Source organism: Salmo trutta, chromosome 34 (genome assembly GCF_901001165.1).
Source record: "Salmo trutta chromosome 34, fSalTru1.1, whole genome shotgun sequence".
Lineage (NCBI taxonomy): Eukaryota > Metazoa > Chordata > Actinopteri > Salmoniformes > Salmonidae > Salmo > Salmo trutta.
In genome coordinates, this window is record NC_042990.1 from 14677988 (window position 1) to 14692752 (window position 14765).

The window sequence follows — 14765 nt, forward strand, 5'->3', positions numbered from 1 at the left end:
TTTTGTAAAACCAGCTTGTATTTTGAGTTCCCCCCATGCAAGACAATTGTACTAAGTTCATGTAGAATTTCTAAGTGATATTCTTCAATAATCAACGGCTATACTGTTCCCAGTGAGTTTTCACAGCAACTTACTTGATCTTGTTACAAAACATGAAACATTCCTTGTGAGATTCATCTGATTCCTCTTTTGGATAAATGAAAGCTCTTGATTTTCCTATGCAAATGTCTTTCAAAATTGTTTTTATTTACGTAACAGAGGATGTGTCATCAATCTTCACATATTCTAAGTGACAATCATATCAAGGCCTAGCCCAAGAATGTAGGCCTGTCCCTAGAGTATGTGAATATTATTGACAACATCCTCTGTTGGGTAAGAAAAATGTCATGTAATGAAGACAATTGTGAATACTGCAGAATTTTTATAACAACTGATGCAAAACTATATCAACAATCTTTATATTTTTAAAAATATTTTGGCGAAACATTGAAAAAAGCAGTGCGTTTGTGAGATTACGTTGGCTTTAAATGTCATGACCTAAATTGTTTCTTTCTCTGAGATAGAGGAACTATTTTACAAAATGTGTTGTAAACAGATATCTAATCTGTATACAGCTATCAATCCAAAACGTTTTGGACTGGACTCTACAATGGATTATTTCACATATGGTGACATTTTCAACGCAAGTGATCTGTTTGTCTTCAGAGGGAATATTTTTCTCTGTGAGAGGTACAACTACACTGTTTTACATCATGAATGTCTAAGTGTTGTTATCTCGGTGTATTCAACTCGTCAATGGGAACCAGTGTTCCAATATGGATTCATTAGACAATGAATCAATATTGAACAAAAATGAACGCAACAATTTCAATGATTTTACTGAGTTACAGTTCATATATGGAAATCCATTTTTGAAATACATTCATTAGGCTCACCCATTTCTGGGCAAGGGCGCAGCAATGGGTGGGCATAGGCTCACCTACTGTGGAGCCAGGTCCAGCCAGCAGGAATGAGCTTTTTCCCACAAAATGGCTTCATTGCATACTGTTGTGTTCAGTGCAATGGTGTCGTAGCTCAGTTGAGTATTGAATACTGTTGCTTTAGGATTGTATCAGACACGGTGTGCGTAAACGGAGTTTTGAGGATTGGATGAGTGAGTTTGGTAAAGACGTTCATTTTAATTGCACAACAAGCCTCCTTGTATTTGTAACATATGGCGATGAGGATGGCCGAGGTTAGCTTACCTCCACCATCTCCATTTCTCCCTGTTCCATTGATTCGATGGTTTCAATCCTTTTAGTTAAATATGGTAGCTATCAATTTGCATGGAGCTGCCGATGCATGTAAACGGGTGATTCTACTCCACTGTCTCGGCGCTCAGTGACAACGTGTCTTCTCCACTCTAGAGCCAGTGGCTAACAAGTTTACATTGGCTGTCCAAGTTCTTGAGGAACACTACAATGGCTCAAGCAGTCTGATCATGCATCGTTTTCTCTTCAGACAACGAGCTCAACTGCCGGGTGAGTCCGTAGCACAGTTTGTCTCCTCCTTGAGAGAGCTATTGGGACCATTCAGATTCGAACCACTCGAAAACAAAGTAGTACGAGATCAGTTCATTGAAAAAACATAATGTGCTCCACTGAGGGAGAAATTGTTGTTAGAGACCGATGATCTGACACAGGAGAAAGCACTTAATATTGGAAAACAAATGGTAGTTGCTTTCGCTGACCTACATAAACTACAGGGAGCGGGGCTTCATACACTGGCTGAGGCACCAGTGCAAAATGTGCAGGAAACCACTCAGCAGGACATATATCCAGCAAAGGGGCAATGATGCAATAACTGCAACAAATACAATCATTTTGCCTGTTGTTGTCATTCAGCAGTGGCAGGGCAGCATCGAAAAGTTACAGGTCAAAGTTCACCAGTCTCTATTAACTCTGTACATGATGACTCAGTTGTGACTGCTACATTAAGGGTGTGAGAACCTCACTGGTGATTGACACTGGAGAAAAATTGTCAATTTTGAACAAAGCCACTTACACCATTGCCTATGGAGTACTCACAACTGTTTGAGGGGCTAGGTCACCTCAGAGATTTCGTCCATCGGCCTACAGTCAACAAAGAGATGTCAAGCCAGTAATCCAGCCATTGCGGAGGGTTCCGCTGACCCTTCGGGAGTCCATTGACGAGGGACTTGACAATCTCCTGGAGGATGACGTCATCGAGCCCACTGATGCCTCGCCGTGGGTCTCAAACCTGGTCGTTGCGCCCAAGAAAATGGTAATCTTCAGAACTGCATGGACTTCAGGGCCGTGAACAAAGCGATTATTCCTGACAAGTCCCCCCTACCAACTGCTGAGGAGCACACAACCCATTTTAATGGGTCTACGGTATTCAGCAAACTTGACCTGAGGCAGGGATACCTCCAGGTTTCCCTGGCACACGAGAGTCGATATCTCACTGCATTCAAAACACACAGGGGGCTGTTCAGGTACAAACAGATGCCATTAAAACTCAGCTCCGCGCACAGCGGTTTCCAGAAGATTATGACTCTTCTCCTGGCAGGCATCCCTGAAGTGTCAATCTATCTGGATGACATTGTGGTGCACAGTGCATCACAGACAGAGCACGATTCTCGCTTGCAGCAGGTGTTTCGTCAGCTCTTCGAGAACGGGGCCAGACTCAAAACTGAAAAGTGTGTGTTTGGGGTGTCAGACGTTCAGTTCCTTGGATACAGGCTCTCCAGCCAGGGCAAATGATTGTCACCTGTGATGCCTCGGCAAAAGTACTCTGTGGGAGAGCGGGAGGCCCTGGCTCCCCTCACAGCACTTCTGGCCACACAGGCTTCTGGACAAAAGCCTCTATGGCTTTTCAGATGGGCAGACCATCTGAACCAGTACAATTTAAATCTTGAGTTCTCCCCGGGACGCCACAATATTGACAAAGACAATGAGTCCCTTGTGAATGACTACACAGCATGCCTGATGAGTGGTAAATCGGGCAGACCCACTCCTGCACCCCTGACACCAGTGGAATGGCCAAAGGCTCCCTGGGACCACCTAGAGGTGTATATCTGTGGAGAGTTGCACAGGGCCCCAGCACACGCAAGATACCTACTGGTATTTCATGACTTACATTCAAAATGGGCAGAAGCTGTGCCATTGTCATTTACCACCTCGAAGAGGATCATCCAAACACTGGATAAGCTGTTCTGTCAGTGAGGATTGCCCCAGCACCATTACAACAGACAATGGTCCCCAGTTTGTCTCGAATGATCTGTATGTGTACCTTGAAAAGCAATCCATCAAGCACATCCGGACGGCTGTGTACCACCCTCAAGCAAATGGGGGTGGAACGCTTGAACAGTACCCTGAAGGAAGGAATACGGGCCTACTTGGCTGAGGGACGACCTTTTGATGTGGCTCTGTGCCTTACACTACTCCACATCAGGGCTACCAAGTACTCCACAACTGGGGTGTCTCCTGCCTCCATGATGATTGGCAGGGAACGGAAACTCCCTTTGGACCGACTCTGCCCAATGCAAGCCTATGTTGGAGTGGCACAGCAACGGACGAAACAGCGTTATGACACAGCAAACAGTGTGAAACAACCAAGCCTGAAGCCCCAGGACAGGGTGCGGATCAGGACTGACAACCTTCGGCTCACATAAACAGATCCACAGATAATGCAGTCTCAATCACACTCCCCACTGACCTTTCCCAACTAGACAAAAGGAACACCTTTGTGAGAATGCTGTTCAATGACTACAGCTCAGTGTCCAAGACCATTTGGCATGGGTCCCCATATCCTCAAAAGGTTCTACAACTGCAACATCGAGAGCATCCTCACTGGTTGCATCACCGCCTGGTATGGCAAGTGCTCGACATCCGACCTTAAGGCGCGACGGAGACTAGTGCGTACGGCACAATACATCACTGGGACCAAGCTTCCTGCCATCCAGGACCTATATACTAGGCGGTGTCAGAGGAGGGCCCCAAAGAAATTCAAAGACTCCAGTCACCCAAGTCATAGACTGTTCTCTCTGCTACCGCACGGCAAGCGGTACCGGAGCACCAAGTCTAGGTCCAAAAGGTTCCTCAACAGCTTCTACCCCCGAGCTATAAGACTGCCGGACTATTTACATTGACCCCACCTCCCCTTTTTTTACACTGCTGCTTTTCGCTGTTTGTTATTTATGCATAGTCATTTTACCCTACCTACATCTACACATTACCTCGACCAACCTGTAAACCTGCACATTGACTCGGTACCGGTGTCCCCTGTATATAGCCTTGTTATTGTTATGTAATTTTATTGTGTTACTTTTTAGTTTGTTTTACTTTAGTTAATTTAGTAAATATTTTCAAAACTCTATTTCTAGAACTGCATTGTTGTTTAATGTAGCCGTCACAACTGAGTCATCATGTACAGAGTTAATGGAGACTGGTGAACTTTGACCTGTATCTTTTCGATGCTGCCCTGCCGCTGCTGAATGACAACAACAGGCAAAATGATTGTATTTGTTGCAGTTCTTGCATCATTGCCCCTTTGCTGGACATATGTCCTGCTGAGTGGTTTCCTGCACATTTTGCACTGGTGCCTCAGCCAGTGTGTGAAGCCCCGCTCCCTGTAGTTTATGTAGGTCAGCGAGAGCAACTACCATTTGTTTTCCAATATTAAGTGCTTTCTCCTGTGTCAGATCATCGGTCTCTAACAACAATTTCTCCCTCAGTGGAGCACATGATGTTTTTCTCAATGAACTGATCACGTACAACTTTGTTTTCGAGTGGTTCGAATCTGAATGGTCCCAATAGCTCTCTCAAGGAGGAGACAAACTGTGCTACGGACTCACCCGGCAGTTGAGCTCGTTGTCTGAAGAGAAAACGATGCATGATCAGACTGCTTGAGCCATTGTAGTGTTCCCCAAGAACTTGGACAGCCAATGTAAACTTGTTAGCCACTGGCTCTAGAGTGGAGAAGACACATTGTCACTGAGCGCCGAGACAGTGGAGTAGAATCACCCGTTTACATGCATCGGCAGCTCCATGCAAATTGATAGCTACCATATTTAACTAAAAGGATTGAAACCATCGATTCAATGGAACAGGGAGAAATGGAGATGGTGGAGGTAATCTAACCTCGGCCATCCTCATCGCCATATGTTACAAATACAAGGAGGCTTGTTGTGCAATTAAACTGAACGTCTTTACCAAACTCACTCATCCAATCCTCAAAACTCCGTTTACGCACACCGTGTCTGATACAATCCTAAAGCAACAGTATTCAATACTCAACTGAGCTACGACACCATTGCACTGAACACAACAGTATGCAATGAAGCCATTTTCTGGGAAAAAGCTAATTCCTGCTGGCTGGACCTGGCTCCACAGTAGGTGAGCCTATGCCCACCCATTGCTGCGCCCTTGCCCAGCAATGGGTGAGCCTAATGAATGGATTTCAAAAATGGATTTCCATATATGAACTGTAACTCAGTAAAATCATTGAAATTGTTGCGTTCATTTTTGTTCAATATTGATTCATTGTCTAATGAATCCATATTGGAACACTGGTTCCCATTGATGAGTTGAATACACCGAGATAACAACACTTAGACATTCATGATGTAAAACAGTGTAGTTGTACCTCTCACAGAGAAAAATATTCCCTCTGAAGACAAACAGATCACTTGCGTTGAAAATGTCACCATATGTGAAATAATCCATTGTAGAGTCCAGTCCAAAACGTTTTGAATTGATAGCTGTATACAGATTAGATATCTGTTTACAACACATTTTGTAAAATAGTTCCTCTATCTCAGAGAAAGAAACAATTTAGGTCATGACATTTAAAGCCAACGTAATCTCACAAACGCACTGCTTTTTTCAACGTTTCGCCAAAATATTTTTAGAAATATAAAAATTGTTGATATAGTTTTGCATCAGTTGTTCTAAAAATTCTGCAGTACTCACAATTGTCTTCATTACATGACATTTTTCTTACCCAACAGAGAATGTCGTCAATAATCTTCACATACTCTAGGGACAGGTCTACATTCTTGGGCTAGGCCTTGATATGATTGTCACTTAGAATATGTGGAGACACTGTTATTTGGCTTTAAAGAGATTCTTTTTTGTTTTGCCACCAGTTCTGAAAGTGGAGCTCACAAACCAAGTTGTGTGCTACTTCACATAGTCCCTGTTCCCAAGAATTCCAAGTTAACCCATCTAAATGACTATTGCCCCGTAGCACTCACATCTGAAGCCATGAAATGCTTTGAACGGCTAGTAATGGCTCACATCTACACCATCATCCCAAACAGTCTTGACCCACTCCAACTTGCATACTGCCCCAACAGATCCATTGACGACACAATCCATACTGCCCTCTCCCACCTGGACAAGAGGAACACCATAGTGCCCTCAAAGCTCATCACTAGCTCAGGTCCCTGGAACTGAACACCTCCCTCTGCAACTGGATCCTGGATGTCCTCACGGGCCGCTGCCAGGTGGATAAGGTTAGGCAACAACACATCTGCCACACTGACCCTCAAAACTAGTAACATGTATCACTTCTGAACTTGTACAAGATCCCTCAGATGGATGGCTGACTCAACTTGTCTAATTATTCAAATCAGAGCCACCTTTACTAATGTGGAATGTTGTTATACTTGCTATGCAAAGAGCATTTTTGTTTGTTTAGGGTGTGACAGTTTAAGTTTGAAAGGCTTATATTACCCAACCTATTTAGAGAGTGAAGGGAAAGAATACCCTTGTTGTAATATGAAATTTCACATTCAACAAAATCTGAGATGACAGTCTCGGATATCCCAAACCTTGGAGCATCTTAAGCAATTGCCTGACTACCCATCTACATCACTCCGGCCAATTCATCTACTCTGAGTCATCTCTCTAATGATTTCTATAACGCAAACACATTCTGACTATTCTGATTGGTCCCCGAAACCGTGGCCTACATGATGATGTTATCAACTTTGATACTCTGATTGGTTAGATTTGTTAGATGCAATCCAATCGCTGATGAGTTTTTGTACAATGCCGCTCATTTTGAAGTCACAAACGACTTCTAGGATAGCTGTTTCAGACAATGTATGTAGCAATCGATAGAGCAGTGGAAAAAAATTCAGTGGGAATCGTCAGGCAACGTAAGCTAGGCAACGGCAGAAGGTCCGGGGAGGATGTCGGCTTCTCTCTGACTTTTCAAAAGGGGAAGTGTGTTGAGGGGAAGATCATCTTCAGACAACTCTCTCAACAAGTTTGGATAGGCAGGGTTTCAAATTCAGGCAGGAATTCTGCTCATGTTTAGAAGCAGATCCGGCAGTGACGTTACCTGTGACGGGCTTCCCATTTCCGACTCATCCTCTCTGTCCCAATTGATGCCGCAACATCTACACACGTGTTAAACTGAGGCATTGGTACATTGTTGGAAGCAACCTGTCTGTGTAGTGAGAGATGACAGTCTCAAGCCAAAGTCATCCTGTATGTGACAATGGGTTTTGGTGATTGATCATCCTGCATCTTCATTATGATTAATTGCTATTTATTTCTGAAAGTTGTAATGGAACCAAAAGTAAGACATGTAGCCACAGATTCTCATCACATTTTCTCTAAATAGTTTGCCTTCAAATAAAATGATTGTTATTATGTAATATTTGTTGGCACTAACCATTCAAATATATTGAGAAAGCTATCATATCTAGCTTCAAATTGAACAATATTTGATCTTAACACTTGTGATGTTGATGTCTAATTTAATACTTGACATATTTTTGTCAGTAAATGAGGACATCACCTGAACAGCCATGCACGTCAAACCAGAGTTACTTCAAGAATTTTAGGCATCTTAAAAATATTCAATGACTCTCAATCTGTTTTTAAACACTGGTTTCCATTGCTTTGTTTAATACACAGAGATAACAACCCTTAGGCATTCATGATGTAAAACAGTGTAATTGTACCTCTCACAGAGAAAATATTCCCCAATGAAGAGAAACACATCACTTGCGTTTGAAAATGTCACAAATCGTTTTGGATTGATAGCTGTGTACCGATTAGATTGGATGTCTTTAATATGTCTTAGAGAAAGAAACAACTTAGGTCATGACATTTAAAGCCAACAATCTCACAAACTCCCTGCTTTTTTCAACGTTTGTCCAAAATGTTTTAAAAAAAAATAAATACTCACATCAGTCCAGAATTACTAAAGGCATTTTAGCCATTTTATAATGATGAGGCGGTGAGTCAGAAGCATGTGCAGGTGAACTGTTTTAATAAAACAACAAATCCAAGAACACAACATTTACAGTACGCTGATACACAAGAACAATTCCAATTGGTGAGTGAACATGGCAGAGTGACATATAAAGGGGAGGAAATGATGAAGGTAACGTAGTCTAGGTGTGAATCATAATGATTAACAGGTGAGCGTAATGATGAATCCCAGGACTGGTGGTTAGTATTCTGGAGATGTTGTACGCCGGAGTAGAGGAGAAGGAGCAGACGTGACACATCTTAAATATACTGAACAAAAATATAAACGCAACATCTAAAGTGTTGGTTCCATGTTTCATGAGCTGAAATAAACGAGAACAAAAAGCTTATCTCTCAAATTTGCGCACAAATTTGTCTACATCCCTGTTAGTATTTGTCCTTTGCCAAGATAATGCATCCACCTGACAGGTGTGGCATATCATGGAGCTGATTAAACAGCATGATCATTTCACAGGTAAACCTTGTGCTGGGGAAAAAAGGCAGCTCTAAAATGTGCATTTTTGTCACAGAACACAATGCCACAGATATCTCACGTTTTGAGGGAGCGTGCAATTTCAATGCTGACTGCAGGAATATCCCCCAGAGCTGTTGCCAGAGAATTTAATGTTAATTTCTCTACCATAAGCGGCCTGTAACATTGAATTTGTCAGTACGTCCAACTGGCCTCACAACCGCAGACCATGTGTAACCACGGCAGCCCAGGACCTCCAAGTCTGGCTTCTTTACCTGCGGGATCGTCTGAGACCAGCCATTCGGACAGCTGATGAAACAGGGGTATTTCTGTCTGTAATAAAGCCGTATTGTGGGCTTTTCTGACTGGCTGGACCTGGCTCCATAGTTGGTGGGCCTATACCCTCCCCACCCTAGCCATTGATGCTCCCCTGCCCAGCAATTGGTGGGCCTAATGAATTTATTTCAATTGACTGATTTCCTTATATGAGCTGTATGAAATGTAACTCAGTAAAATCATTGAAATTGTTGCATTTATTTTTGTTCAATATTTATTCTTTGACTCATGAATACATTCTTTAACACTGGTTCCCATTGATTTGTTTAATACCCCGAGATAGCAACACTTAGGCATTAATGTTGTAAAACAATGTAATTGTACCTTTCACAGAGAAAATATTCCCTTCTGAACAGAAACACATGACTTGAATTGAAAATGTCACCATGTGTGAAAGAATGCATTGTTGAGTCCAATCCAAAAAGTTTAGTTAAAAGTTAATTTGTGGAATTTCTTTCATTCATAATGACTTTGAGCCAATAAGTTCTGTTGTGACAAAGTAGGGGTGCTATGAGGAAGACAGCCCTATTTGGTAAAAGACCAAGTCCATAATATGGCAAGAACAGCTCAAATAAGCAAAAGGAAATGACAGTCCACCATTACTTTAAGACATGAAGGTCAGTCAATGCAGAAAATGTCAAATCATTTTTAAAGTTTCTTCAAGTGCAGTCGCAAAAACCATCATGCACTATGATGAAACTGGCTCTCATGATGACCACCACAGGAAAGGAAGACCAAGAGTTACCTCTGCTGCAGAGGATAAGTTCATTAGAGTTAACTGTACCTCAGATTGCAGCCTAAAAAACTGCTTCAAAGAGTTCAAGTAACAGACACATCTCAACATCAACTGTTCAGAGGAGACTGCATGAATCAGGCCTTCATGGTCGAATTCCTGCAAAGAAACCATTACTAAAGGACACCAATAATAAGAAGAGACTTGCTTGGGACAAGAAACACGAACAATGGACATTAGAGAGGTGGAAATCTGTCTTTTGGTCTGATGAGTCCAAATTTGCGACTTTTTGGTTCCAACCGCAGTCTTTGTGAGACGCAGAGATGGTGAACGGATGATCTCCGCATGTGTGGTTCCCACTGTGAAGCATGGAGGAGGTGGTGTGATGGTGCTGCTTTCCTGGTGACACTGTCAATGATTTACTTAGAATTCAAGGCACACTTAACTAGCATGTTTACTACTGCATTCTGCAGCGATACGCAATTCTATCTGGATTGTGCTTAGTGGGACTTTCATTTGTTTTCAACAGGACAATGACCCAACACACCTCCAGGCTTTGTAAGGGCTATTTGACCAAGGAGAGTGATGGAGTGCTGCATCAGATGACCTGGCCTCCACAATCACCCAACCTCAACCCAATTGAGAAAGTTTGGTATGAATTGGACTGCAGAGTGAAGGAAAAGCAGCCAACAAATGCTCAGCATATGTGGGAACTCCTTCAATACTATTGGAAAATCATTCCTCATGAAGCTGGCTGAGAGTGACGAGAGTGTGCAAAGCTGTCATCTTGGCAAATGGTGGCGACTTTGAAGAACTTCCAATATAAAACATATTTTGATTTGTTTAACACTTTGGTTACCACATGATTCCATATGTATTATTTAATGCGTTTGATGTCTTCGTTATTATTCTACAATGTAGAAAATAGTAAAAATAAAGATAAACACTTGAATGAGTCTGAACTTCGTCTGAACTTTTGACTGGTACTGTATACATATATATATTTTATATATAAATGCACAGTTTAAGTCAGAAGTTTACATACACCTTAGCCAAATACATTTAAACTCAGTTTTTCAATTCATGACATTTAATCCTAGTAAAAATTCTGTCTTAGGTCAGTTTGTCACGATTGTGTGGAGAGACGGACCAAGGCGCAGTGTGTTCTGAGTTCCACATAATTTATTACTGAAACTTATCAACAACAAAAAGGAACAAACAACGAACCGTGACGACAGAGGTGTTACATGAACTAACTCAAAACAAGATCCCACAAAAACCAGTGGGGAAATGGCTGCCTAAATTTCATCCCCAATCAGAGACAATGATAAACAGCTGCCTCTGATTGGGAACCATACGAGGCCAACATAGACATAAAACAACCTAGATAACCCACCCTATAGTCACACCCTGACCTAACCAACATAGAGAATTAAAGGATCTCTATGGTCAGGGCGTGACAGTACCCCACTCCCCCACCCCCAAAGGTGCGGACTCCGGCCGCAAAACCTGACTCTATAGGGGAGGGTCCGGGTGGGCATCTAGCGTCGGTGGCGGCTCCGGTGCCACCCCGCTCCTCCGCTCTCTCCACTGGCTTCCAGTTGAAGCTCGCATCCGCTACAAGACCATGGTGCTTGCCTACGGAGCTGTGAGGGGAACGGCACCTCCGTACCTTCAGGCTCTGATCAGGCCCTACACCCAAACAAGGGCACTGCGTTCATCCACCTCTGGCCTGCTCGCCTCCCTACCTCTGTGGAAGCACGGTTCCCGCTCAGCCCAGTCAAAACTGGCTTCCAGTTGAAGCTCGCATCCGCTACAAGACCATGGTGCTTGCCTACGGAGCTGTGAGGGGAACGGCACCAGAGCCTGAAGGTACGGAGATCAGGCCCTATACCCAAACAAGGGCACTGCGTTCATCCACCTCTGGCCTGCTCGCCTCCCTACCTCTGTGGAAGCACGGTTCCCGCTTAGCCCAGTCAAAACTGTTTGCTGCTCTGGCACCCCAATGGTGGAACAAGCTCCCTCACGACGCCAGGACAGCGGAGTCAATCACCACCTTCCGGAGACACCTGAAACCCCACCTCTTTAAGGAATACCTGGGATAGGATAAAGTAATCCTTCTAACCCCCCCCCCCCTTAAAAGATTTAGATGCACTATTGTAAGTGGTTGTTCCACTGGATATCATAAGGTGAATGCACCAATTTGTAAGTCGCTCTGGATAAGAGCGTCTGCTAAATGACTTAAATGTAATGTAAATGTAAATGTAAATGTAATGTAAATGCAAAGTACCCACTCTGCTCCTGGATCCGCCAGCATGGGTGGTGGCTCTGGTGCAGGATTTTGGCCCCGCCCAGACCACGGGTCCGGCCTTGGAGCCGGGTAGAACACCGTGCCTAGACTGGGCCTCGGCGCAGAAGAAGGCTCCGGCCATGGAGCTTAGTTGTCCGCAGTGCCTGGACTGGACACCGGACTGGACTGCCTTAGAGCGGGACTGGACACCGTGCCTGGACTGGGCACTAGCGCTGAGGAAGGCTCCGGCCATGGAGCTGGACTGGGCACCATGCCTGGGCTGGGCTCTGGCGCAAACGAAGACTCCTGCCATGGAGCAGGACTGGGTGCCGTGTCTTGACTGGGCACCAGCGCAGAGGAAGGCTCCGGCCTTGGAGCTGGACTGGACACCGTGCCTGGACTGGGCACCAGCGCAGAGGGAGGCTCCTGCCCTGGAGTGGGGCTGTACGCCTTGCCTGGAAGCTCCGGACCGTTGACCCCCATTGGAAGCTCCGGAACGTTGACCATCACAGGAGGTTCCGGACTGTGGACCATCGCAGGAGGTTCCGGACTGTTGACCGTCGCGGAAGGTTCCGGACTGTTGACCGTCGCAGGAGTTTCCGGACTGTGAACCGTCGCAGGCGTTTCCGGACTGTGAACCGTCGCCGGAAGCTCTGGGCTATGAACCGTCGTCGGAAGCTCTGGACTGCGAACCATCGCCGGAGGCTCTGGACTGGTGACACGCACTTCAGGGCGATTGCGAGGAGCAGGCACAGGACGTACCGGACTGGGGAGGCGCCCTGGGGGCATGATGCGTGGGGCCGGTACAGGTTGCACCGGACTGGTGACACGCTCTTCAGGGCGAGTGCGAGGAGCTGGCACAGAACGTACTGGTCTGTGGAGGCGCACTGGAGACCTGGTGTGTAGAACCGGCAGAAATTGTACCATAACAATGACACACTTCGCACGGCGAGTGCGGTGAGCTGGCGCAGGACGTACTGGGCTGTGGAGGCGCAATGGAGACCTGGTGCGTTGAACCGACACGGTGACACACACCTCAGGGCGAGTGCGTGGAAGAGACACAGGGCGTACCGAACTGAGGAGGCGCACTGGAGGTCAGATGCGTGAAACCGTTGCAGATGACACCGGACTGGTGTCACGCTCTTCAACATGCCCACGCTGCAGGTCTCTTATCGCCACCACCTCTCTCCGGAATCTTTCATCGAGTTCCTCCTTCGACTCCCTGACGGTCTCTGGCTCATTCCTCGGCTCCGCCGACCACCCCGCGTGCCCCCCCCCAAAAAAAATGTTGGGCTGTCTTTCGGGCTGTCTTTGTGGCCACGAACACCGGCGTTGTCGCTGTCCTCCCTTCTCTCCTTGCGTCTGCTTCAACAGCAGGCTTTTGTATCTTGCCAAGATTTCCTCACAAGTCCAGGATATTCTCTCCTCGATCTCCTCGTAAGTCCAGGAGGCCATCTCCTCCTGGGCACGCTGCTTGGTCCTGTTGTGGTGGGATCTTCTGTCATGATTGTGTGGAGAGACGGACCAAGGCGCAGCTTGTTCTGAGTTCCACATAATTTATTACTGAAACTTATCAACAACAAAAAGAAACAAACAACGAACCGTGACGACAGAGGTGCAACATGCACTAACTCAAAACAAGATCCCACAAAATCCAGTGGGGAAATGGCTGCCTAAAAATGATCCCCAATCAGAGACAACGATAAACAGCTGCCTCTGATTGGGAACCATACCAGGCCAACAGACATAAAACAACCTAAATAACCCACCCTAGTCACACCCTGACCTAACCAACATAGAGAATAAATGGCTCTCTATGGTCAGGGCGTAACACAGTTAGGATCACCACTTTATTTTAAGAATGTGAAATGTCTGAATAAAGTAGAGAGAATTATTTAATTTCAGCTTTTAATTCTTTGATCACATTCCCAGTGAGTCAGAAGTTTACATACACTCAATTAGTATTCGGTAGCATTGCCTTTAAAATGTTTAACCTCTCTAGGGTAGGGGGCAGTATTTGCACGGCCGGATAAAAAACGTACCCGATTTAATCTGGTTATTACTACTGCCCAGTAACTAGAATATGCATATCATTTTGGATATAATTTGGATAGAAAACACCCTAAAGTTTCTAAAACTGTTTGAATGGTGTCTGTGAGTATAACAGAACTCATATGGCAGGCAAAAACCTGAGAAGATTCCTTACAGGAAGTGCCCTCTCTGACCATTCCTTGGCCTTCTACACTCTCTTTATTGAAAACTGAGGATCTCTGCTGTAACTTGACACTTCCTAAGGCTCCCATAGGCTCTCAGAAGGCGGCAGATCGTTGAATGATGACTTTGCAGGCCATGGCTGAAAAACAGTAGCGCATTTGGATAGTGGTCGATCTGAGAACAATGAGACTGGGGGCGCGTGCACGAGACGACTCCATGTTTTTATTTTTTCGTCTTTGAACGAAAACAGGGTTTCCCGGTCGTAATATTATCGCTTTTTTATGAGAAAAATTGCATAAAAATCAATTTTAAACAGCGGTTGACATGCTTCGAAGTACGGTAATGGATTATTTAGACATTTTTTGTCACGATATGCGCCGGGCGCGTCACCCTTCGGATAGTGTCTTGAACGCAGGAACAAAACAGAGGATATTTGAACATAACTATGGA

General features: G+C 44.8%; 1 pseudogene; it reads right to left on the reverse strand.

Moving 5' to 3' along the window:
- Nucleotides 1-12635, reverse strand: part of LOC115173167 (3-hydroxybutyrate dehydrogenase type 2 pseudogene) — a 31002-nt pseudogene extending 18367 nt beyond the window's left edge.
- Between the last annotated feature and the right edge of the window lie 2130 nt (nucleotides 12636-14765).